This window comes from Sus scrofa, chromosome 16 (genome assembly GCF_054392235.1).
Source record: "Sus scrofa isolate SSC_HxYL_T2T_F1_AM1 chromosome 16, Sscrofa_HxYL_maternal_Yorkshire_Landrace_v2.0, whole genome shotgun sequence".
NCBI classification, from domain to species: domain Eukaryota; kingdom Metazoa; phylum Chordata; class Mammalia; order Artiodactyla; family Suidae; genus Sus; species Sus scrofa.
Genome location: NC_139398.1, coordinates 51,162,583 through 51,189,781, shown reverse-complemented (window position 1 = coordinate 51,189,781; position 27,199 = coordinate 51,162,583). Strand labels below are relative to the sequence as shown.

Here is a 27,199-nt window from a genome sequence, read left to right as displayed (position 1 = left end):
ATCACAATGTAGCAGAGTAGTAAAATGTGTTGGCTTTATTAGCAAACTGCTGGGTTCAGACCCCCGTCCTACCAGTTAGCCAGGAAATTACTAAAGCCTCCGTGTCCTAGTTTTTTGATCTCTAAAATGGAGAAAGTAATAAAGATATTGTTTCACAAAGTTATTGTGAAGATTAAATGAGTTAATACATGTTTATCCCTTAGCACACTGCTGTTATAAATAATGGCAGGATCAGGAAAAATCAATATAAATGGTCAGTGGAGATGTGAAATGTGTGCCATTGGCCACCTGGGTTCAGTACACAAGGGTGGATCAGGAACAAAAGTTGAAGAAAAATGTATTGTTATTATTAATTATATTGTTACGGTCACTACTGATGTTTTTACCAAGGATATGTAAAAAAATATTTCTATATGCGCCATGCATACTACTCCACATAAATGAATATCCAAAGCTCTCAATTCCTAGGGCTTGAGTTTTTCATGTTTTGTTCTCATCTCAACTTTGCTGAGAGGTGGCAGTATTGAAAAGACAGGAGTCTGGTCAAAATGCCAAGTGGAAAGACACATAAAATTTTACTCTTTGAAATGTAATTGCTTTGGCATAAAAAATAAGAATCAAGCTTTAGTCTCAGGATGATAGCATTTTTTAATGAATTGAAATTGCGGCTAATAGAAAATTGAATATAAATATTAGTGAATATGGAAAGAAGCCGTAGCATGGATTATTCATTATAGGTGTTTAAAGAGCAATAGAGAATTTTTTTTAAACAAAGACAACACAAAAATAAGCCAGACTGTTTAAAAATGAATTCACTGCACAGCTTGATTCTGCATTCATAAATATAATGTTTTTTTTTTTTTTTAATTTCATAGCAGAGGTATATGAGAAGAGCTATACTGATATAAATTGTGGTCTGAGGGGCAGGGCCTGTGGGAGGTGAATTATTGGGACTCCATCTAACCCAGGCGATGACTCCCCTGCCTCTGATTTCAGCTAATCCATTCCTTTTTTGTATTGCTGAAGCTCATCTGTTTTCTGCTGCCCTGTCCTTGTCCTCTCTGCCTGTTTTCTGCTGGGACCAAAACTCTTTCCTTTCTTCTAGTTGCTGTATTTTTTTTTATCAAACTCATTTTTCCCGCTTACCTTTGAATTTCTGACATTGGTGCTTATGACTGTGTTGTTGGATGTGAGTGGTCAGTGCCACAGCTCCGTGTGAGATGAATATCACTGTAATGGAGCTCACAAAGGTCCAGCCAGCATGGCCAGATGTTAGACATCAACATGTTAGTTTCCTTGTTTCTTGTCTTTCCAAGCCATGGAGTTCCTGGTGATGAACACTTTAAATCAAACAAGTCTAATGAATGCAAAATTAAATGCATTTAGTGTGAGGTTTCAACGACATCAGTATCATTTATACAGTCATCCATCATTATTCATTCTTGCATTCAATAATGCATATTCCTGTAGTAAGTGATGAGAGACTAAAGTGGGGGAGAAAGACAGAAAACTAGCACTTTCTCAAAAGGAAGGTAGAAGTTAGAAGAAGGAAAAGGCATGGCAAATGGCTTCAAGAGGATATTTCTAAATCATAGGTATATCCAGAGTAAAAATGTTCAGGAAAATTATTTGTTTGAACACAAATATGCAAATTATAACATTGCTATTTGAATTTCTCAAAATTCATAAATTATACAAAAATATGAACTGTAGCTGAAAGCAGTCCAAATAAATATGCAAGGAATAAGAAAAACAGCAAGTGAAGGAAAGCACTGACAATCTTTACTAGGCATAAGGCTAAATGTTCATCTTGATAATAAAGTGTTCAGGCTAATTACTGGGCTTGTTCAATAAGCAAAGCCAGAGAGAACATACTAATTACTCTGTCTTGTTGGTGAGAACACTGTTAATATTAATGGGAATGCAATGCTCAGGATCTTGGGGATTGGAAAAAGGGAAGCTCCAGATCTTTGAGACTGACCTGTGGTTCTTAGGTCTGCTGACCAGGGCATTAGAGGCTCCCTGGGGTTTTCCTGCCTCTTGGGGTCCTAAGACCCCTTCCTGAGGCTTCTCTCCATACCGATAATTTGAGGGAAGGTGGAGGTGGGAAGCTAGACTTGATTTTTGAATTCTTCTGAATTGAGAACCAGGTTAGAAGTAGGGATAAATGCAAGGATAAGTAGTGGCTTAAAAGGTGTTTCGTGGCCTGGGACACTTCTTTGTCTTTGCACTGGTTCAAAGAGATGAGGAGCCAACATGAATTCTGAGGAGGAGTTAAGGTGCTAATGATTTTTTGGCTACTGGGGCCTATGGCCCTCTGTCACGAGGCTCTGGGGAGAATGGGTTGTCATCATCTAGCTAATCCAGCTGTGCAGCCAGACAGCCTTGCCGGTACTGTCCGGATTTGCCCATGAATATCATAGTACAGGTCTAATGTGCAATGAGATACATTTGAAAGGTGCAGGGGGCCCCACAGCATCCTTCCTTGGGTTTTTGTCTCCAGTCTATAGTCCCTTGGACTTATTTTTTTTATAGGATTATCAAAAGTGCAGTTGTGGCATTATAATTTGTTGCTTTTGTGTCCTTTAGTTGTGGTAAAAAATAAAACCAGATATAAATAATAACAAAGAAAAAGCTTTCAGGAAATATATAAATTATATCTGTTATATAATATGGAGTTTCCATAATTCTATCCTGTATTAGTAAGAGTTTGCTGTGGGAATAGGAATCACAGTGGACAGCCCTTACCACCAGGGCTGTCCTTCTGCATGATTTATTGCAAAAGCGGTTGCATAGGAGAGTAGATTTTGCCCAATGGGCAGACTCATCAGTGACCAAACTTGTTTTTCCCCAGTGATTGCAAAAGGACAGATTTAGTACCAGGCATATTTATTTCAGTGTCCAACTGAATCAAATGAGTGTCTTGCACCATTCTTTTCAAAGACATCTTAGCAATGGTCTGAAAACCAATTCACAGTATTTAATAGTGTGCCTGAGTATTTTCTGTAATACAGTTTGACCCATGCATGAATTTCTGTTTACTTTGCACTACTCTGTTTGCTACTTTGGAAGAAAAGTGGTCAATGCTACTTAAATGATGTTTCTCAAATAGTGTAACTGGTGTGCTAATTCAGGCATGCCTACTTTGTCTCACTTGTGTTATGGACAATTTAACTCTAATTATAACTAAATTCCAGGGTTGGTTTGGAACACTTATTATACACGTGTCACTTCATTTAGAGATACTCATGTTTGTATATGTATTCTCGTATTAGATATAAAGGTTCTTGGGAACATATATATTTTTTTACAGAGCTTCGCGGAACACTTATCGTGATCATTGCTGTCATTCATAAACATTTGTGCAATGACTGCTTGTCTATGGTTTAGTAAACAGTACTATGAAAAATGGGATAGTTTAGCTGCTATATTGGTGGAAATTGAAGCTGATGAAAATTGAAGACCTGGATAACTCTTTCTCAGCAAAGGCTATTTACTGCCTGGGCTATGATACTACTGTGTACGTACCAGGTATTTAATATGTTCTTAGTAAAATGATAAGAGTACATTTATTCTGTGGTAGAAATGGTGGATTGTCTCTTGGTATTGATTCCAAGCCCCTCTTGAGTATATTTTTTCATCTGGAAAATGCTATAAAGTTAGAAAACAGCCTGTGACTTCCTTGGAGATAAGGTGGTGAATAGCCATGGTAGTGTTTTGTTGCTTTGTTCTTAGCATGGGACCAAGTCCCGGGGCCCAGTTACTAGCTGTGTGAGTGTCATGAGGCAGGGTGTTGGGTTTCAGTTGTGCTGGTGAAGAACATAGCAGGCCCTGTATGATTTGGAAGCAGACAACAGTAGCAGCTGGGTTAGCAGCTTCCTGACTGAGTAGCACCTGGATCATATTGATTTCATGATCCAGATGCCTTCCTTTTAGAGTTTATTTCCTAATTGTGGTGAAGCACTGCACTTACGGAACTGGCAGCATTCCACAGTGGCAGGTAGCTAATCACAGAAGAGGTTGTGGTTCTTCTGGTGGCCCAGCTCTGTGGTGTGGCTTGGGAACTATTTCTGAAAGCTCAGCTTTATATGTCTTTCTTCAGTCTTGCCTGGTGATTTTATAAGTCATTTAATTATCTGTATAACATGTTTTTCTTCTGGAAATAGCTAGGGAGATTCTGTCCTCTTTAACTTTACAATGACCTTTATCCCACTGGGCCATGGGACTTTCTCCAAAATTGTCCAGGGTCAATTCATTCGCCATTATATTATTTTGTGAAAAATTGTGGAAGTACCACTAGAAATAATCACAAACATAATTGGGTCTTTTTTTCTAGCCCATTGCAGAATGTTTACACATACCTCATATTTTCCCCGTAATTGATGAGTCACAGTAATATCCCCAGGCCCATTAACTTGACTTATAAAATGTCCCTTGAACTGTACTTTGAAGCCCTACAAAATTGAGCTGTTTGAGCTAGAAAAGCAGAAGCAGGCAAAAGTACAGAATCTCCACAGGAAATGTTTTGCCTCCAGGGTCCTGTCATTCAAACTAGGCATTGAAAATACCAATATTCTAGCGGATGTCTAAGGCTGCTTATTTCTGTGGGTTAAGGCACAATGCTAATCAGAGGCCAAACGGGTGAGTGCTGTCTCCAGGTGAGCCATTTAGTTTCACTCTCTTTTATTGCCTCAGCCTTCACTCTTTTGCAGGACTTTTTTGCCCTGCTTTTTCATACTGCCCACCTTTGAGACGAGGGAGAGAGGAAGGTGGCAAAAAAATACTTTCTCAAGATGCTTTAGTGATGATGGGTCAGTAGCATTACTTTCATACTCAAGGGACTGTACTTTCCACTTAGACTCCAGAGAGAGGAGACAAATGCTATCTGTTCAGGAATTGTGAGCCTTGCTAACCTGGACAGGCAGGCAAAAGAGGAAGTTCCCTATCTTGCCTTGGGAGAGAATTTTTATCCTCAGTGAAAATGGCATGTATTGATTAAGGTGAAAGAGTGATAGAAAAATTTTGACCATATAAGAGAATTTAATTCACAACAGAATAGGAGTTTAAAAAGGAAAAAAGGATTGGTTGGAGCAAAGATGGCTGAGGGAAAGAGAGACTATACCACTTAATACAGATTCCTTTCAAATGGTGATTTAAACACACAAAGGTTTGATCTCTCATGTTAAGAGAAGTCTGGAAGTAGGCAGTCTGGGGCTGGCATGGCAATTCTAGAGCATCATCATGAGCCCAATTTCCTTCCTTTTCTGTTATCTATTTTCTAAACGCATGGCTTCCATTCTCAAAGTCAACTCAGGATCCAAAGTAGCTGCTGGAGTTCTAGACATCATTTCCACCTTCCGGCTAGCAGGAAGGGTAGAAAGCTTCTCCTTCTCAGAGGCTCTTGCACCTAGTCGGCCAGAATTTAGTCACATGACCTCACTTAGCTGCAAGAGAGGCTGGGGAATTGAGTCTTGTGGTCAAGCAGTAATATACTAGCTAAAAACTGGAATTCTGTTACTAAAGAAGAAGAAGAAAGTGGACATTTGGAAGGCAAGTCCTGATCTCTACCACAGAGGCTTGAGCCAGACAGAGCTCAGATACTATGCTGTTGTTGACTGTGGCTGTTTGGCTTTGAGCAAAGGCCCTTTTCTCTCCCACTGCAAATGGAGTTTTTAACCTTTACTTCAGGGTCATCCAAGAAGCTGAGATGGTTTTTAGCGAAGACTGCCCAGAATGGTCTAGTGCACACACAGCCATGTGAGACGGGCAGTGGCACCTTAGATCCTTTTGTCTGCCTGTTGTAGAGTTGAATTGGTTGAAAATAATAAGTATAGATGGGATTTTTTTTGGCACACTGCCTATGACCCTAGTCTGATTAATGCCCTCAGACAAATGCTTTCAGGGGCTGCAGTTCTGGAAAGATTCTAAGAGGAATCAGAGCAGGAAGCTTTTTGAGGTCATAGTCATGGGCAAGTATATCAAGATGTTTTTAGAACCATAGAATCTCAAACCTGAATGAAGACAAAAAGCCTAAATTATGATGTATTCTTTGTTTCAAATAGTTTAAGAAAAAAGACCAACTTTTGAAAATTAGTTTGTTTCATATATATTTGAAGAAATGAGGCCATTTGGCAACATCCATCCTGCATTCCTTCATGGTGACAATCCTTAGCAATTCCTGGGGCCAAAGGGTAATGGCCCTCATTAGATGGGGCCATCCATCCAACCATATAGTTTTGATATCTTATGTCTGCCCCACTTTTTTACTCATTCTTGTGACCTACTGGGAACCAGTAAGCATCTATGCTTATACCCCTTGCCAGGGATGGCTTAGGAGGTAGACTATGCCTGGGATTGAGCTCAGGGGTTGGGTATTGCTGGTCTCAGTCACTGTCTGAATGGGAGGCATGAGTAGAGGATTCTTGGCTTGGAGAGATGGGGCAGGATATAAGTGGAAGCTGGGGTTCTACAAAGAAAGGGCCTGACCAGGTGGGTGCAAAGGCTCACCCATAATGTGGACTTGAGGAGGGATTCACCTGTGGGAAGAACAGACACATCTCTGCACTTCAGGGTAACTGCTCTCAGGATCTGACTGGATGGGTTTGAACCAAAGTCATGGTTTACAAAGCTAGAGCCAGGATGTGACTGTGGATTGTAGCCAGGTTTTTCCATTACAGGTGGAGTGAGCTCCCAGGGTGCTTTAAGTGATAACTAGCCAGTGTAATAAACAGATGGTTCCTTACCATCTCCAGGAATGATTTTGTAACCTACTGTGGAGGCTTATCTGAGTGGTTCACAACCTAACCCCACCTTCCAACTGGCTGGCAATCTGTTCGTTGATATCCTTATCTGAATGTCTGTGGGAGCATAAAATTTTTTTAAAAAGGGATATGCACAACTGCTTCCCAAGCCACCCTTTCCCCAACATAGTGCTATACAGTCTTGTATATTTTCCTAAAATTTTACTTGGAAGCCACTTTAACGTACAAAAAATAAAGAAGAAAGAACCCTCAAAAAGCTGTAGGGTTCCAATATTTCTTATTTATGAAAAGAGACATCAGGATCCTTCAAACAATGCTGTACTGAATGATTTGAGGAAACAATGTTGTCATCATTTGAAGCTTTTGTTTAGAGACCACGTTGATAAATTTCAGAAGGCACTCGCTTGTCTTCTCCCAGCTGTAGTCAGTCATGCGATTGGTATTTGCATCCTTGGACTTTGGCTTGAAATGAAATCTTTTAGCTCTGCTTTAGATAGTAAATGTCAACAGTTTAAAGTGGCATGATGCTGATCTCTAAATCTGCCCTACAGCTGAATGCTGCAAATAGGAAGAAAGGAAAAGAAAAACTATTCGCTACCTTGTGAAACACGTGTGATTTTCAATTTGATTCTCCTTAGATGTGAGATCTGTAATTGTGAGTTCTAATTTTATTCATTCTGACTGGGAAAGCCTCAACATTTTAATTAGCACTGGTGACAGAAATTACATCAGTTTTATTTCAGTTCTTTGAGTTTTCATTTTCCTTAGCTGTATTCAACTGAAATGAAAACATCCAGGCAAGGGTTCCCTCACCTTAATTAAGGTTAATTTTTCTAGCACTTGAAATCAGATGCATTCAGTGGCTGAGACACACTGTGTTGGGCCACAACCTGTATGTGAGAAAAATAACAATTTGCTTTTCACTCAGTGTTCCCACTAGTATTTATCCTGGCTGTATCCTAATGAATTCAACTTTTTCCTGTTGTGCTGTGCTCCAGTCCACACCCTACCCACTTAATTTTAAATTTACTTTGCAGTATTAGGTTTTATTTTATTAATTCCCATATAGTTTGGAAAACTGTTCCCTTAAAGATACCCTTTCATGTCTCTGTTACAATTAATGCCACTTGGAACATTTTTTCTAATGGTTTCTAAATTTGAATCTTAGCAAAATTGAATTAGAGATTGTGTTTTCAGAGCACAGTCATGTATAGGATTTCTTTCCAGGTCTTATCTAATATTAGGACAATAAGGCTGAGATTTACATTGTCTATTTCATATTTTTTATGTCTTTAAAATGTCAGTTATAAAACAGACAAGCTGGAGGAAAAAAAAGAAAAATACCCTAAAGTTCCATGAAGGTCATTGCATTGGAAGTTGAATTTTAAGAAATTAGACTTAACATCGCTACATGAAAATTTTCATCTCTAATGCATATATAACAATCTCATCAAGAAGAGTGTCATAGGTCACTTAGGCTATTTCTAAGCTGTTTCCTACTAAGACTAATGCTGAATACTTTTGTGTAGGAACCATTTACATATTTAAGCTTTTTTTAAAAATTGGAATTTCAGAGGTAGATTTACTGGCTCAAGGGATATATTTTATTGAACATTGTGATTCAGGAGCACATAATACTCTACCTGGCTTTTGTTCTGTGTTGGGAGCATCAGATGAGAAGTTGGGAGGAGAAAACAGAAAAGCAGGAAGGAATAATTAGAATTGTTAGAGTTTTGCTACCCAGGTCTTGCCTGTTAGCTGAAATGGATTTGTTGGCAAAAGGGGAGACTGTTTGAACCAACTTATCCCACATCTGTGTTTTCCCTTTGGTCCTGATGGCCAAGAGACAATACCAAGCCTTCTGAGGTTTTATCGAGACACGTCAAATTAACAAACTCTTGAGAATTTACTGTGTACTTTGTAGGACACATGGGGCTATCCCTCAGCAAAGTAGGTGGGGCAGAAGTCTGGGGCCTGCCCACCTACTCTGAAAGGCAGTTATTAATTTTTTGGGCTGATTATGATTATACCAACATGGGTAGAAAACAAGCAAGGAGGGAACACTGGGTTCAGATGACAGTTCTTGGGAGGTCTTGGGTCAGGCTGAGTTTTCCCTCTGCAATCTGGCATCTCTATGGCTTTGGTCTTCTTTCCTCTGTTCTACTTGTTCCTAGGATGGATACTGAAGTATTCAATGTACACAGAATTATTCCCTGGAGTTTATGAATTCTTGAGTTCTAAGAAATGGCAGAGGCTAAAATAAGTAATGTTTTAAATTTTTTAAGTGATTAAAAAACAAAAGTCAATGATTGTGACATATGAAAATTATATTAAATTTAAATTTCAGTGTTCATATAAAAAGTTGTATTGGAATGCAAAAAAAAATAGTAGTGGAGTGGATAAGTGAGAGTACATTTTCTTGTTTGTGTGTGTGTAAGTGTCTGTGTGTGTGTTGTGTGTGTGTGTGTGTGTTGGAGAATCTAAGAAGATTTTTGACATTAAAAAGCAGCTTTCATACTTGTGAAGGTTGAGAACCATACTGTGAGTGGAGGAGGAGGAAGAGATGGTACTTTGTGGCTCTCATAGCTCTTGGGATTTGTGGGACCACACAGATGTGTTAATTCTTCTCCAAACACAGTTGGCCATCTGCAGTGGGCTTTGTGTTAGGTCCTCAAGGTAGACTGATGCTGCCAGGCTAGCTACTGGCTTCAGGAGTGCACCAAGCTCTCTAGATTTGTGCTTTCCCATTGATTTTGGTGTCTGAGCATCTCCCTTTCTTCTTATCTAACTCATGTATCCCTTTAAACATTTCACAGGATTTTAACCAGCATACTTTGCTGTTTTTCACTCAAACTAGTGCTATCAATATTGCTTTAGGAGCAGGTGTCCTTTCCAATATGGCTGGACATGAAATATTCAGTCCAATATCTACATGGCAGTCAGGGTGATCTTTTAAGATATAAGTCAGTTCACATCAGGGCCCTGCCTAAAACCTTTCTGGTCTGTCATTGCTCTTGGATTAAAAAGCAAAATTCCTTATCATCATCTGTAAATGTCTACATGATCCAGCTCCTACTGATTTCATGTCTTCTACTCTCCTCCTCCTGCTCATTGACTTCCAACCTCACTGGCCCTGTCTCTGTTTCTTGAACTAGCGAAGCTCTTTCCTGCAGGGGGCCTTTGAGCTAGCTGTTCCCTGTTTCTGGCAGCTTTGGACACGCTGATTCTTGGCATCATTCGGGTCACAGGTCAACTGCCCTCCTAAGAAAGACCTTTGGTGACCACACTCTGAAAGTAGCATGCTTTGCCCCCACCCAGTCACTGTCCCTTCACCCTCTCTGTCTGCCTGAAATAATTTTGACTGGCAATTTGTTTATATGCTTACAATTCAGAATATTTGTTCTATGGAAACAGGGACCACCTTTTAGTTCATTGCTTCAAGCCCAGGACTAGGACACTGCCAAAAAAATGCATGTTTGTGGAATAAGTTAATGAATTTAATAATTAGTCTACATCGTGTCATTCCTGAAGTTGTTAGAATAGCATTATTGAAATTTTATTGGTAAGGGAAACTGGGATATAGAGAAATGGGAGGGATATTAATTAGCATTAAAAGACAATGCTTTATTAAGACTCATTAAAATCATAGGGTGTTAGAACACAAAAGCATATTTGTCTCCTCTAGCTCAGTGTCTTTTATCATATAGATGTGAAAATTAATACCCTGAGCTTCTGGGGATGGCTCAGTTCTCACAGTTAGTGGTAGAGGGGACCAGGCCATATACCTCCTGATTCCTATCTCATGAGTGTTGCTTAATATCTCACTGTGAGCCATGGCTACTATCTGGTGCATTGGCCACAGCAATGAAGATTAGAGTAGCAATTTGCCCTACATTTTGCAAAACCATGGGAAATGGATTGAACAATTTTCCTGTCATTTCTTAAAGAGGCAGTAAATCATGATACTTTAAGGAATTATGAACAGCATTTGGATACTTTTCTAAAATTTGGCAAGGTGAATATAGAGAGAAAACTGTAGCTTTCCTCTCAGCCTTTTGCTCTCTGAATGTCAACAGATTACTTTCTTCAGCTGGTGTTAGAATGTCATGAGCAGCAATGTCCACATTGCTGGACGTTTTCTGTGCTATTAGAGTCACTCAACACCAAGGAGGCTATTTTAGATGAATTTTCCTTAGAAAGGGCAGTAGGAATAAGACAAATGAGAAAGATGATTCATCATTACTGCTATCTTCATGAAAATGAGAAAATCCATTCTGGCAAATTCAAGAATCTATTACAAACTTAAACATGTTGCATATGTATTTTTTATTTCTTCATACTTATAAGATTTTAAAAGCCTTGGAAGAAAAGGAAAAGTGATAAAACAATAGTCTTAAGTTCTTAATTAAACTAATAGGTTTATATTTTACTCAGTGACTGTGAGATTGATTGTTTTGGTAAAGAAAACAAGTTTTTTAAGAGACAATGTATATATGTCTTTGACTTCAGTGACTTTTATAAATACAGAAATTTGGATTATTCTGAAAAACAACTTGGCAATATTTTTCAAGATTTTGAACATATTTACTCTGTTGGCTCAGTAATGGAACATTTAGAAATTTATCCTGTCTTAAGCATCTAGCCTAGAGAAAATCTAAAATTAAGTCATTTTTGCAAAAAGATATTCATAACAATATTGCTTATAAAAAAAGTTGGACATTACTTAGTATTCAAATATAGGTATAATTTGTGACAGACCCTTTTGATATATTTTATGCAACTATTTAAAAAATTGAATATTAAAATTTTTTTAAGTGATAGAGAAATTGAACACAAAGCTACATATAGAATATAATCTCAACTGTTAAAAAGCACAAAAATTGAAAGAAGCTGAACTATCAAAGCAGTTATCTTTAGGATTTGAATAATAATAACTTTTTTCTTTGTATTTTCCCTTTTTCTACCATATGCCTATATTAACCATCAGAAAATCAAATGATTTTGTAGCAAATGAATATAATGAATGAAGTATATAAAAATGTGGTTAGAATTATGCAAAATCCTTTACAGAGGAATATATACATATTTTGTTGCCTAAATAGCTCCTCTTAAACAGAAAATCTTTGGCCAGAAATTAGGACAAATTAAAATTGAATAAATTAATGTTTGTGTGTGTTTAAACTGTTTATATCTTGTTGTTTTTGCCAGGAAACTGAGTTGATGGGGGCTGGAACAATTTTTACATAAAGATTCAACTAGATAGAGAGTTCCCATTGTGTCTCATCAGTAATGAACCCCACTAATATCCACGAGGATGTGGGTTTGATCCCTGGCCTCACTCTGTGGGTTAAGGATCTCATGTTGCTGTGAGCTGCCATGTAGGTTAAAGATGTGGCTTGGGTCTGGCACTGCTGTTCCTGTGGCGTAAGCTGGCAGCTGCAGCTCCCATTGAACCCCTAGCCTGGGCACTTCCATATGCCATGGGTTCAGTCCTAAAAAGACAACAACAACAACAAGGTAGGTTAGAAGATAGAGTACAAGAGAAATATTTTCTAGAAAAAGTACTTGGTGGAGAATCAGAAGGACTTTGTGGGTTCTTCAGTGTAGTCACATAAATATCTTAGCCCAATTTACTATTGATATAACATTTTGCCCTGCAAGAGATTGGTACCTAATTCAGGAAGGTCATGACATACTCCCTTTGTAACAGTAAATTTAAAATGGCCAGGAAAAATTAAGAGTCAAAACTAGTGAATGGGGATCTCTATTGTTAATGATTTAAGTATAAACTGAGATTCCCCAAGCAAAGTACACAGTCCAAAACAACCTCCTGGCCATGTTCTTTTGGGGAAGACTGGCGGCAAGATGGTAGGTATGTGGGGGATTGTTGTTCACGAAGTAGAGGAAGAGAGGCGTCCCTTCGTATTCTTCTAACCATCGTACTTTTATATTGTTTCATTAAGAAATGACAATATTATGCAGCAGCCAGGAGCATTGGCTTCAGAATCAATTTTGCCTATTTCTAACTATGTAATCTTGGGCAAGCCACCTTCTTGATATTTTTCATCTGTAAAATGAAAACAATAATGGTCCAGAAAAGAAAAAAATAAACCTTAAGTGTTTGAACCAGGATGAGGGAAGAGATGAGAAACCAAATGAGGTCACTAAACAATTCAAATATCAGCAATAGCAGGGAGCATTTAGGAGCCCTGGTCTGGAGGACAGTCTTCTGCGGACAGTGTTTGCTAAATCCAAGGGTTGAGGTCACCTGGAGGAGGCTGCAATTATGTTGAAACTGGAGGCATAAAGGGGACCCTTTTGCTGTCGGTGACTCTGCCTGAGGCACAGAGAGAAGTGAGAAATACTGTGGCTCTTCCGCCCTCCACTCCTGTAGCCAAAGAGCTAGAAGCCAGCTCTCAGGCTGCATAAGCTTCTCTGCGATACAGAACAGAGTGGGGAAGGGCAGGAATGGGTCTAAAACAGGCACCAATGCCCACCCCAAAGAGTAGCTGTGAGGATCCTGTCAGATATTGTGTCTGCAGCATTTAGAATTGTGCCTGGCATACACATGCCCAGTAAACAGTACCGTTATCATCATCCTTGATGCCATTTGCAGAGTGACACCATGTCTTTGTGAATATATTTTACACATAGAGTGCCAAGCAGTTATTTCTGGTATAGTTTCCTCCTTCCTAGCCTCTTCCACGGACAGGGTGCTAGTCATTTCTGTGTTTTCAGTGTCTGGTCAGGCACAGGTGTTTCACGGGCCTTCTTTAGTCTCCTGTTCCAATTTGCCCTGTGCTGAGCTCAAGAGAGTGACAAAACCTTGCTCATAGCCAACCAGAACTGAGCCATCCACAGTTAGTTCCCAAGAATCCAGGCCATTTTGAGAGCATGATAAGCATTCACAATCCTTTGGACAGATCCTTGCATATTAACTTTAAAAATCAGGGATGGACTGTGAGTTGAGGGTTAGTAAATGCAAACTATTGGATTTGGAATGGATAAGCAGTGAGGTCCTACTGTATAGCACAGGGAACTCTATACCCACTCACTTGTGATGGAACATGATGGAAGATAATATGAGAAAAAGAATATATATAACTGGGTCACTTTGCCGTACAGCAGAAATTGACAGAACATTGTAAATCAACTATAATAAGATTAAAAAAAGAAATCATCGCAACAAAAATAATAAAATTATTTCACTCTCAAAAAAATACACTTACTTCCATTTCAAAAAGCATTATTAAAAAATTAATGATTTTCATACTTATGGCTTGAGTTTGGCTGTATCCTGCAAAACTGAAATAATACATATTTATCTATATATTTTTGGTGTTTGCCATACCTTGACATTAAAATTAATGAAATTAAGGGAGTCAAAAGCTTCTTTAACAGGCCCACTGGGAAGAATCACAGAGCTGCTTCCTTGAAGCATAGACATGAACTTAAAAAAAAAAAAAAATCCATCCAGATAAATTGTGAGGCTTTGTCAAACTGTGCTCTTGAGTTGCTCTCCATTTGAAAACACGGTATTTGTTGTATCATTTTGCTAAATCTGGGGAATTTCTCTCCTGAGAGATTTTTATCAGTATGAAAAATAGCAGCTTTTCTGGGTTTTAAAGTATTGTTAGTCTTTTCACATTGCCTTTCCAATTATACTAATTCTCAAAAAGAACATTTATTGATCTCGAGGAGTTAAGGGTTATATGGTTTTTGCCAGTGTGATTTTTCTTCTTTAAGATGAGCTCTCAAATAAGTGATAATAAAAGATACTATAGCCATCAGTTTCTGAGTGCTTTCTCCATGTCACTTACTGCTCACTTTGGGCTCATTCTGTCATTTTAATGTGATATCAGGACAGAAAATGTCCTCATGAGGCAAGTGTCCATATTAAAGATTGAGAAACTGAGGTTCAGAAATTACAAATCTCCAAATTCACATTGCCAAGCTGCCAGATTCATCCTCTCAGGTGCCAGGTGGCAATGTTAACACATTAATGGAAATGTAAAGCAATAAAGCAGAAAGAGATAGCGAAAGGAGTCAGTGGAAAACAAAGTGCTCGAGGACCTCAGAATTACGGATTACTACAATGTCAAAGCAGGAAATGAACCTAAAGAACACTAAGCTCAGCTTCCTCTTTTGACCGCTAAGGAAACTGATTCCAGGAAAAGAAAGACACTTTTTGATGAAGACAACTAACCCTCAAGAATCAAGTCTTGCTTATTTCTTTTGCCTTCCAGGAACACAGAGTTATGACCATATCCCACGCTGTTCACAAGCAGCAATGAGCATGATATTGGCCCTTTACTGTGTTCCAAAAGAAGCAGACATTTTCTTATGGGTTGAAAATGTATTGATTGCATTTGCTTTGTGTGTTAGACTCAGGAAAACAGGCATCTAAGAGAAGTTAAGACTAGTGGGATCCGTGAGTGGCTGCCTGGTGCTCTTCTCTGCCTCTTGGTTCATCCTGATCAGACGTTGGTGCGAGGTAAAATGCTAATTGATGGGTCTGTGTCTGCGTGGAGCGTTACTGTTATCTTCCCTGAATGTTTCAAGCCAGTGCCTACTTCCGAGTTTCACATATTTTCATCTGGCACTGCCCTCTTTTGGGTTAGCTTTGTCCTTGTCTCTCGGCATTCTTTCTTTAGATGAGATGATGCTCTTATAGAGGCAAGACAATTGCAACACATTGGTTTTGCTTAAATGGTCTGGGTATGGGGTCTTCTCTCCATTTTTAGTATTAACAAGGTGGCAAAGATGGAAGTTGCTGTGTTTGGAGTCTTTAAAAATTTAGTTCCTTTAAGGATCTTTCAGAAATTGTAACCCCGATGTCCATTTTTGTGTCATGATACTGGCGGGGGTAGGGGTGGCGGGTACAGACAGAGGTGAGGCATAGGGTGGAAGCAATGTGTGTGTCATGAGAACCCTGAGCCTGGAGGGAATCACAATGACAGGAACTCTTCCTCACTTTTGTAGCTTCACTTTGGCTGCAGAGTGTCCTTCAAAATGCAGCTGCAGTGACTTCTGGGAAAGGGGATGACCATGATCACGGTGGTATGGATGGAAAACAGAAGGGCATCAGGAGGGACCAGGCCCTAGAGATGGGAGGCCCGCAGGCCAGCCCAGCTCAGGGAAAATGCCCTGGGGTAGATCACTTGACTGCTGTAAGCTCAGTTGACTCTCCTGTAATACAATAAGAATTCAATGATATTTGTGGCTCTAGAATTTTATGATTTTTAGTGGTTTTTTTTTTTTTTTTTTTTTTTTTTTTAAGCCTGATCATAATTTCAGCAGAAAAAAATAAAGGCATTTTTTCCATTAGAGCAGTTTCAAGATTGTTGCTCTGACCCACTAGATGGTCAATCACAATGTAATGGGAACCTGACTTCCCCTCTGCTTTGCCTTTCTTTTGGCCAGCATGGCACGTTATGGTGGACTTGTGAGAAAAAAACGGCTCTCCAGAGAGTGCTTTCACATTTACTTACTAACAGGCTGTTAACAGAAATCCAGGATAAAAAGCCATGCAAGTGCATAAGACTGAAAAATATTCTTTCTTCTTGCTCCTATATTCAGAAGAATGAGGGCTGATATTCATGTTCATGCCCCTTTCTGAGGACAGACCCTTGTCCAAATTTTTATCATTTGTTTTTGTACCTAATTGGGTGCCCCAACTCTTCTCTGAACTTTGTGACTTTTTCGTTACACTTCTTATCTGGAACCTTCATAAAACTTCACTTAAAAAGTCACCTTCCTCTGCATATTTCATTTGGGCAGAGCCTGAACTTGGCTGCAAATGAGGCTATCTTTGAGATACCTGTTTGCTCTTTGTAAGAAAACATGATGTAACTGTTTTATGAAAGCACATAATGGGGCTGTGTTCTGTTCTCTTCCTCCTCAATAACGCAGGCAGGAAAGAAGGCTATTATGATTTCCTGGAGAGGTGGGAGGATTAAAGCCTCCCCATGTGCTAGTTATGGCTGAAAGAAGAAACTATTGTGTAAGGGAACGTCTGAGACGCGAGATAAAATTCCCATTATAACCTCTTTAAGTATTTCTTCATTCAAGTGGGGTTGGGGAGATTATCGCCTCCACGGATGTAATACCTTTCTTCCTGAGCCGAGTGAAATGTGCAGTTTCTTTCCCCTAGATTAGAAAAAATAATAGGATGCTCTATACTGTCTTTCATTTAGTTTGTCAAACAAATAATAATTCAGACACTTTTGTTTAGCTTATGTCATGTCGTGTCAGAAAAAGCTATACATGGGGATTCCCTGAGCATAGCACTGAGGGCCTGAATCCCTGTCTGGCTTTCTTCAGAGAGCTCACTGGCAGATTCACTGTTGCTCTGTGCCAGCTCTTAGGCAGTTCCAAAGCCACATGCACACTGATACAATCTTTGATGTTTTGGGCTGGTTTATAATCTGTTATGTTGAGGTTTGGTTCAAGGCCTTTAGGGCAAGGAATCTCCTATGAGCTGAAATAAAAAGGTCTGATTGGGAAGACATTGGATCCTGCCAAGTGAAAGTGGCACATTTCCAACTGCACATGTTGAGTTGAGCTGCCTTGGAACTCATGCAGGCAGAACACGGACATGCATTAGGCAGCTCGTTGTGGAGGGCCTGTGCTGAGCATAAGTGGGGATTGAAAGACAGATGACTACCGTGGAATATCAATCTTCCAAAAGCACGAACCAAATAGAAAGACAAGCCAAAGATGCACAAAGAGTATCATTTACTCTAAATGTGACCTCTTATACATGAGATGGTACAAAACCCACAGAATTGGAGAAGAAATTTTCTTCCTAGCTGGAGAGTCAGGGTTAGAAATATCATAGAGGCTCTGGTTACTAATGGTGCTAAAGTGAACAGACTTACTTTGACAAGTCTAGTTTTTTGACTGCTCAGATTCAACCCCCTTCCATGCGTGTTTGGGTAGTTGTCTGTCAGTACAACCTTGGAGGAAGACTCTTCTTACCTCTCTCTGCCTCTGACAACAATATATTAGGTATAGTCATGTGACCCAGACTTGGTCAGTTGGGTTCTCCTGCTGGGACTGACTCAGGAGCAAGGGGATTAGTGTTAAGGGATGATTAGAATTGACTCATTGTGTCAGTGGGGATGTGCATTGGTTTTCAGTGGCAGCGGTAGCAGTAACCTGGTCATTATTTCTGCTATAGGATGGTTCTTGTGATTATTAATTCTTGGCATTCAGAGAGCGCTGGGTTTTTTGAGTATATCCATTTTCTGTATTTGTTGCTTTAGCCTCTCACTGCTTCTACAAACTCAGTATGTACCCTTCCAGTAGACTTTGTTTTTTCTGCTCCAGCTAGCTAGTCAGATTCTTTTAAGCAAGAATTCTAACAGTACCTGAATGGCAAGGGCTTTTGTCATCTGTCCTAACTCACCTGTCCAGCTTACCATTTGCTGCTTCTCTTTGGGTACTTGTTCTTCTTTGAGTAGTATACATTTATTTTCTACTTTTTAAAGTTAGGTTTATTGAGATGTTACTTACAGTAAAATTCATTCATTTTGGTGTATGCCTCTATACATTTTGACAAATGTATACAGTCATGTTAATATTACCAGAATCGAGATATTAGAGCAGTTTGATCATCCCTAAAATCCCCTTGTAATTCCTTTTAGCCGACATCTCTTCCCATTCCTAGCTCCTGGAAACCACTGATCTATGAAGTTATATTTTAAGCAGTTAGCATAGTGCCACAACTTCCTAGAACAATGTTAATCACCTTGGAAAGAGAACATAAGTGGATAGTAGATCTTCACCTTGGTAGAGAATTACCAGAATTATCAAGTGAAAACAGCATATAGTTATACAAAAAGTTATTCATGGTTTATATGAAATTCTGATTTAACTGGGCATTCTGTATTTTCTCTGGAAACTGTCTCTTAGATGGGTATGGTCAATGTGGGAACTGTTGAAGTTAAGTGTGAAAAATTAGCCAACAGAGGAGGATGTAAAGGGAAGGACAATGCAAGAAAAAAAGGTCATGGTTCATCAACAACATAACTCATCATTAAGACATTTGAGGACAACCTAAAAGTTGTCGAGAGAATGAGATTTTTGAATGAAACAATTCACTTACTTGTACATGAATGATACGTGAAAGACTGCTTTGAAGACCAAGGTTCTTAGTGTTCCAGTTTGTAAACCAATGTAAGATTCTATCAAGCAGCTTGCTGCCAAGCTGTGCTGTGGAGAAGTGCAACTCAGGAAGTCATTAAGCGCTCTGAAATAGGTAAACTGTGTGTTATGGAAAGGGTAAAGTGTATGTGAGGCTTCTGCCCTTTAGAAAATGAACTGTTCCTGAGTTATCAAAGAGAGTTTAGTGCTTGCCATTTCTCAGGATGACCGTGTAGCAAATTTTATAGTAAAATATTTTTCTGATTCAAGTTGACAATAATTAAAATGACTAGCCACTGTGTATGTTTCCATTATTGGAACAGAAGGGCTTGCAAACGAAGCCAAAGAAAGATGTTTTCAAGTAGGTTCTTCTTACTCTACATTAAAGAATCAACTATTTTAAAAGACTTCTGGCAAGTCCATTGTTTATACTACAGATGAGTCTTACCTTTCTCTTCTAAAACAAACTTGGCAGGACAGTTACTTGGAAACAAGTTGTTGGTGTTGGGTCTGAGTGGTAATGCCTCATGTCTGTGCATATTCTGCATTCTTTCCCCAGCTCCCCAAAGGTAACCTTCCCTGTGTGGCCACCTCCTGCCTCAGAGCCCTGCTTGGGTGCCTATACTGCTAAACTGGTTGATACTAATCTGATAATAGTTAAAAATGACTTAGTGTGGTAATGCTAGTAGTTAATGATATACAAGTAGCATCTTTGGCTTCTGGGTTTGAGGGAGATTGGAATTATGCAGAAGACAGGTGATTTGGGGGTAGGAATATTTGCTTTCTTACCACAGAAATGTGCTGTCTCTTCTACATAGAACCGGCCCTTGGTGTGTCTTGCTCGAGAAGCCTGGGACTAAAAGGGTCCTTGGAAATGATCTTGTTCAGTGGTTTTCAGATTTTATTTGGTTGTAAATGGAATCCATTTTTTAAAGTTATATGGAAAGTACAATATAAAGGGGGCAGAAGCAAAACAGCTCTGATAGAAACAAGTAGGGAATCCGAAGTCCCTTTAATTCCTCCTTTTTCTTCTCTGCTTATCTGTGGAAGTGTCAGAATCACCTGGGACTGAGGCAGGGAAAGTCACATGCATGGTTCCAGGGGAAGTAGGTCCCTCTTCTTCACGGTTCTTTCCATCACTCCAGCTCATTTGGCTTAGCAACTGTCTGGAGCAGTGACATGAGCATCCTGGGCTTGTCCTTCCTAACCAGAAAGCCATGTGGGACAGAGATCAGGACCCCACAGATGAGGACCAAGAGGTAATGTCTTGCATAAGCCCAGTGGCAGGCCTTGGCATAGAGTCAGAGCAGGAGATGATTCAGAAATCTTGATGCTTAAAGATTTTACCCTGTGGCTATTGAAATATCTGTAATAAATATTGCCTAAGGTCTGTAATGTGATTTACAACAACTATTTGCCCCCCCCCCACTCAACCTGAGAAGATGAGCAAGTTGATGTTATCAGCATTGAAAATTGGATGATAGGAATTATTAGGTGGGTCCACTGGAGCTGGGCTGGAATGGGTTGTTATTAGGTTAGAAGCAGTTATGAATAGGGCACTGAGATTGGATATGGGGTATCAAAATTTTCCTTTTCATGACAGATACAGGACATATTTATATATAATTAAGTATTCAAGGAGATAAAATTGGTAAGATGTTTAGACAACATAAAATTCGAAGTGATCTTGCCATCAGATCATACTTGGGGAGGAAAAATCATGTAGACAATTCTCATTGGGAAGAAATGACTACATATAGTTATGGCAGCAAAGGCTGTGTTGGTTTATGATATGAGTGGGAGTCACTGACTCAATACCATAGATGAGACAGGAAGGGTGACATATAAAAGTCAGGAGGGAATTTTTTTTTTTTTTGGCCACACCCGCAGCATATGGAAGTTCCTTGGCTGGAGATTGAACCTGAGCCACTGCAAGACAACACCAGCTCCTTAACCTGTTGCACCACAGTGGGAACTCCAAGGAGGGAATTTTATCTGGACTTGATATTGGCTCATTCTCTATTTCCACATGCTGTCTCTTTTCTCTCATCTTCTTCCTTCTTCTCTTCACCATCACAATTTACTGGTTCAAGTTAGACAATTCACAGAACATTACGATCTTGCCTGCTTAATTTCTTTTATAGAAACGCTTTTCACGTTCTGCTGTCTCTATATGTCAGGGGTTCTTTTCCTGCAGGATGAAGATAGAATTTAGGACATCAATGAAACTGCATGGGGAAAAACTATAGCATTATTGTTGTCAATATATTGCTGAAATTTAACAGTTTCTTCCTTATCAATGTGGGCCATAAACCACAGGAGCAGTAGCAGTACAATGTCCAATGTTTGCTCACAGAAATCAGAGTATTCTCATGTCACATTATAGTCACAGATATCTCTCTATATAATTTGTGCACATCATTATGTCAAAATTATGGTAGTTTATTTAGCTAGCTATTAGATCTTATAATTTAATGTGTTAATAAAGAATCATATATATGTATATATATATATGTATTACCATTTCACAAATTAAAAAAATATTTTAGGTATATAGTCAGTTCTGCTATGTTGCAACATGCTTGTTCTTAAAAATCACCCTGCCATGTAAAGTCAGACCATAAAAACCATAGAGTTCATGGGAAATGTGGAATTTAGGGCCTAACACTCAAAAATGTTATCAGTTAAAGAAAAGATAGGGACCTATTGAAAACATACCCCAGCCATACAGTTATGTGTTAAATGGTTAAGAAATACTTAAACTCGTGACTACTAGAATAAATACGGTACCTCACCTTTAGAAAGATCTCTGTGTGGTTGTGAGGTGGGTGAGGCTTGTGAATTATTGTGAAGAGGGGTTATTTAAACTTGATGGCAAGTTGTAAGACCAAGTGTGGATGGGTGCAGCTGATGACCCTCCTGGTGCACCACAGAAGCTGGTGGAAGTTTGGGTCGCCCATGTCTGTGTTTGGTATACTCTTATGCCCCTAGGTTTGCTGGGTGCCGATTTTGCTTTTGCCTCTTGTTTCTCATAGAGGAGATGATGTATAAGCAAACAGGAAATCTGGGTTATTATGCCCAGATTGTTCCCTAATATAGCAATTGCTCTGGAACAATTTCATGTTTTCAAAACAAGCAGTAAAGCAGATATTGCTGTCGTTGATTTCCTCTATGATACAATTATTTTATTTCAAATATTCAAATATTTTAAAATATTGTGAGAAGGTCTTAGACTTCAGGTTTACCAAGCATCCATTGCACAATAAAGGTCAGGAACCCCTGCTCTGACAGACCCTTTTCCTTCACTCAGCTCAAATGCCTGTAACTCCTCCAGGGAATCCCATCCGGCCCCTGTATTGCTGTCCTGCCCCACCTGCCAGTTCCCACTCCATCCATAATGCTTTCTCTCACCTTCAAGCTTATTGATACTTGTTCAACCTACCATATCATAACTTAATTACAGTCTGTTTTATATTGCTATTTATATTTTTTGTGCTCTTTCCCTCCATATCTGTATTCTAAGTTTCTTAAAAGATAGAGACCACATGCTTTCTGCTCTTTTCATTCCTTTTAGTGTTTTAGATATGTATTATATTAGTTCTCATTGAATGAATTATCAAAATAATACTGTTCAGCCTAGAAAAGCAGGTACTGTAATAATTAGCAGTTCAGGGCTATTAATCGTTAATGAGTGCAGAGGGGGTGAGGGCAGAGGGGGTCTTGTCTTCTAAGAGCTCAGGAGAGAAGCAAGCAGATGAAATGACAACGTTCATTGTGCTAAGAATATAAAGAATTCCTGGCAAGAATTTTTAACTGTTTAGAGGTGCTGCTGGGAGAGACTGTGGGGCTCTTACCCGGAAGTCCTTTTCCTCTAAGAGTAGAATGTCCTTTATTTATTTGGTTGAAGACACTGCCCTATTTAAAGGAAGCAGAGGTAGAGTAGATGTTCTTGGCATTTTACATCTTTAAATAATGCTTTGCTCAAGTCACACATTGGTTAAGTCAGGCATGGAGTTGGAAGTCATATTTGGAACCTTCTGAGCCTCTCTGTGGGCTTGCTTAGCGTCCTTATGTTAGGGTGACAGGGTTTGCAGCTAAAGCCAAGAAGGAGCCAACGTTACAGCAGAAGCCTCTTTCAGACCCACTGTGCCGATTTTGAACTGAGGCATTTTCTGTCCACAGCCATATGCAGTGTGAACAGGCCACAGATGTACGTCAAGTGAGTGGGTGAAATAGCATTTGGTGGAAAATGATGACAGTTTTATGGCATGAATCCTTGGAGCCCCAGGTGCTCTTATTCATCCTTCATATATTTTAAGCTTTCAACCATGAGGTTATTTCAGCAGGTTAGCATCTGTATTTTGAAGATGAGCCCTGCAGTGAATCAGAGAGGAGAACGAGTCATCCGTAGAACTGGGAGAGGAGATGAGAGGAGCCTTACTGAAAGATCAGTGATGAAGCCAAGGAGAAGGTCACGGCTTTCTGCCTTTCCTTTTGACCATCCAGCACGCTGACCTTACTGCCCCTTACTGCCCTGGCCACAGCCAACCTTGGCTTGGGCAGATTGTTCCATGCTCCATGCTTTGTATATGCTCCTAGAACATTAGGACTCTGTACTTGGAGTACCCCGACATGAGCCATGGGTTATAATTTCTGAGCTCAGAGTATCCTAGCCCTTGACTTTTGCGTTGGAGATTTTTCCTCTTCTCCTTCTGACTGTTTAATGAATCATACGTCTCCTTGACAGAATGAGGATCCTTTTGTTTAAGTGAGTCAGGGCTATATCTAGCCCTGCTTAAAAAGTTGTTGCTGTTATTAATTTGAATAAATATATTTGGATGATTATGTGGCTATAAAGAGCTAATAATTCACCAGCCTCTGGATGATACTGATTTTTTTTCTAATTTTCTGGGTATCATTTTTCAGACTTAGATTTCTAAAACATTTCCTGCCTTTAAAATTATACAGCACATTGGGAATTCTTGTTGTGGCTCAGTGGGTAATGAATCCAACTAGTATCCATGAAGATGCAGGTTCAATTCCTGGCCTCACTCAGTGGGTTAAGGATCTGGCATTGCCGTGAGCTGTGGTGTAGGTTTCAGACACGGCTTGGATCCTGCCATTGCTCTGGCTGTGGTGTAGGCCAGCAGCTGCAGCTCCAATGTGACTCCTAGCTTGGAAATTTCCATATGCCACAGGTGCGGCCCTAAAAAGCAAAAATAAAATAAAAGTATACAATGCATCATAGAAAGTCATTATAACAAATATGATTAACGGTAGCTGAAATATTTATTTAAATCCACACACTAACATCAATCATAATGAGCACAGTTTAAGTAAGACTATATATATTTTTTAAATCCAGAGAATGTTATGGGATGTAGAGAACAATAAGCAAGTATATCAAGACCTTAGACTTGTTAGTGATTCAGAGCGACTTTCAAATAAGAGAAGGAAAGAACACAAGCAGCATTCCTATGAAATAGTTATAGGAATAGGGTAGCTCAGGGAAGCATATTATGGTAGAAATATGGCTAGTGAAATAGTATGGTAGAAAGACTGTTTCTTAAAAATTCTTTTACTCCTGTATCATTTACTTTCAAACTGTACTAGCCTTAGACTTGAGCAAGAAGTTCCCCTGCCTGAGCCAACATGTTAGAGGACACAAATTTAGCCCTCCTATGGTCATACCATTCCCCATTAGGTAAAGATTCTTTGGGATCAAGGAATCAAGTCCTTCGCTTTTATAGACCATGGTCATGACATCTGACTGCTGGGATTTCATGCTCAAATGGCCATAAGCTGAGATACAGGTCTATCCTTCAGAAGGCAGGCTGAATTTCATACAAAAGGTGGCCAAAGGCAGCTGTTTACAGGCTAAGGGAAGGTGAATGCCTACCAAACCATGGTGTTCATATATGTGCTTGTAAATCCCAGTGAGGAAGTGAATTGGTATAGAAGGAAGGCTAGAGGCTGAGGGATCCAACATTTTCTGAGTTACTACATTCCGATATAGAACTTTTCCTAGGTGCTTTGCATACACTATCTCAGTCAGCCCTGTAGGATACTTCAGGGTAATGTTTGATCCTCACATTATTTATGAGCATGAGGTTGCAGGGAGTTAAATAATTAGCCTAAGGCCACTGAATTAGTAAAAAGTTGAACCAAGATTTAAACCTTAGATGGTTAGGTTCCAAAGTGCATGTTTGTTTCCACTTTGTTATGTTGCCTATTAATAGTATCTTTGCTTTTACACCTTCCCAGTTCTTCCCAGACCTTGGCGCAAAATGATATACTATAAAGATTTGCTGAGTAACTAATATAGTAGGACAAAGTATTTGTTGACATTTACTGTTAATGGGATACAGAATATAGTGATGGTGTAGATGAGAAATTCCAGGTAAAATGTGCTGATGGGGACATTTCACTCCTGATCTATCTATGCTATTAAGCATGTTGACCTTACCTAAATACTGTAGCCCTTGAGCCTACTGGGATCACCTTTTCACTAGTCAACCTAGTAAATTGCTGCACATTTCCCAGCTAGTATGAACTCAAATGTCCAGAAGGAACTTCCATTCAGAGAAAACAGGTAACAAACACCATGTATATTGCAGTCCCCTGTTTTTTTTTTTTTTCCCTTAAAATTATACAAAATTCTGGGTGTTAGGGTAATGTAAGGGTGTTTGTCAGATTGCCTGCCTCATGAATCAATTGATATGGTCCCTCTGCTGGTGGGATCCCATTCTTGACTTTCCTGTGCTATAGATATTCACCTGTGCAGCTGCTAGTGCTGCTCCCTCCTGAAACATTATAACTGCACTGTCTCTTGGCTTGGTTGTTCCTTGTGCTTCCTCCCCCTTGTTTGAGATGCCAAGACCATTCTCTGCTGTTGGCAGAACGCCCTGGAATGCTTTTCCAACTCTTGCTCTAGACTACTTTTTGTATTTTCTCCATTTGTTTCCATCTGTATGCTTAACTGTTTTGCTTGATTTATCTGTCTTCCCTACTAGATCATAGCCCCAGTTGATGGTAGGCTTCATGTCTCTTTTGTTTACCACATCTAACACAATGCCTGCCACATTGAAAGTACTTAGCACATTTTTGTAGAATGAGTGAATGAACTGCCATCATAATTGAGTCATTATTTTTTCAAAGAAAAATAGTGTTAAGGTATCAGATCAAGGATTCCTTTCATAGTTTTCTGAATAGTATGAGTGAATCCACTTGCTTTGGAAGACTCATTTGGAGTGTGGTCATCAGATACCTTCCCAGAGTGACGTGCCACTTCTAGGACTCTCCCTTTTTCCTCTGGAGAGGCAGCCAACCTGACTCTTCTCAGAAAGAGTGATACCTTAGAAAAGTTTATTCATTTCCCCAAGTGCTGCCAACAGAATCCCTGTTGTTTCCCCTCCTGATTCCACTTACTCAGTCACTGTGCAGAACAGTGTCAAATTCCCCTTGTCTCTCAGTGACTAGGCATAGAAATCTTCTGGGTGAATGGCTTTCTAAAACTAGAACTCTGAATCCTAATGTTCACTCAGCAGAACTGGACTTTTGTGCAAGAAGTCTGGTAACCATTGCCTGAGTTTGGGGAAAGGATTCTTTTATGATGATGATGATCATTATTATTTTAACCTTTGCTGTCATTCTTTTAAAATTATATGAGGTGTTACTGGGAATGCAGAAAAAATACAGGAATTGTGTTCAACATGATGAATTTTCACATGGTGAACACATCCATGTAACTTCCATCCAGATCAAGAAATTGACTGACTTACTTCACTTAGTATGATAATTTCTAGGTCCCTCCATATTGCTGCAAATGGCATTATTTCTTTCTTTTTTATGGCAGAGTAATATTCCATTGGATATATGTACCACATCTTCTTTATCCAGTCCTCTGCTAATGGACATTAAGGTAGCTTCCAAGTCTAGGCTATCGTAAATAGTACTGCAGTGAACACTGGGGTGTATTTATATTTTCAAATTATGGTTTTCTCTGGGTATATGCCCAGGAGTGTGATTGCTGGATCATATGGTAGTGTTTTATTTAGTTTTTAAGGAACCTCCATACTCTTCTTCATAGTAGTTGCACCAGCTTACATTCCCACCAACAGTTTCTGAGGGTTTCCTTTTCTTCACACCCTCTTCAGCATTTATTGCTTGTAGACTTTGATGATGGCCATTCTGACTGGTGTGAGGTGATAGGTCTTTGTAGTTTTGATTTGCATTTCTCTAATAATTAGTGATATTGAGGATCTTTTCATGTGTTTTTTGGGCCATCTTGT

At 39.3% G+C, this 27,199-nt stretch overlaps 1 protein-coding gene and 1 non-coding gene across 24 annotated transcripts in view; one reads left to right on the top strand and one right to left on the bottom strand.

Annotated features, from left to right (window-relative positions):
- PDE4D (phosphodiesterase 4D) overlaps positions 1-27,199 on the top strand; it is a 1,507,422-nt gene that overhangs the window by 152,961 nt on the left and 1,327,262 nt on the right. The gene's annotated exons all lie outside the window — the stretch shown is intronic.
- Positions 2,887-2,972, bottom strand: MIR9800 (microRNA mir-9800). Its single transcript, NR_128482.1, has one exon. It is a non-coding gene; the product is annotated as a microRNA mir-9800 (primary transcript).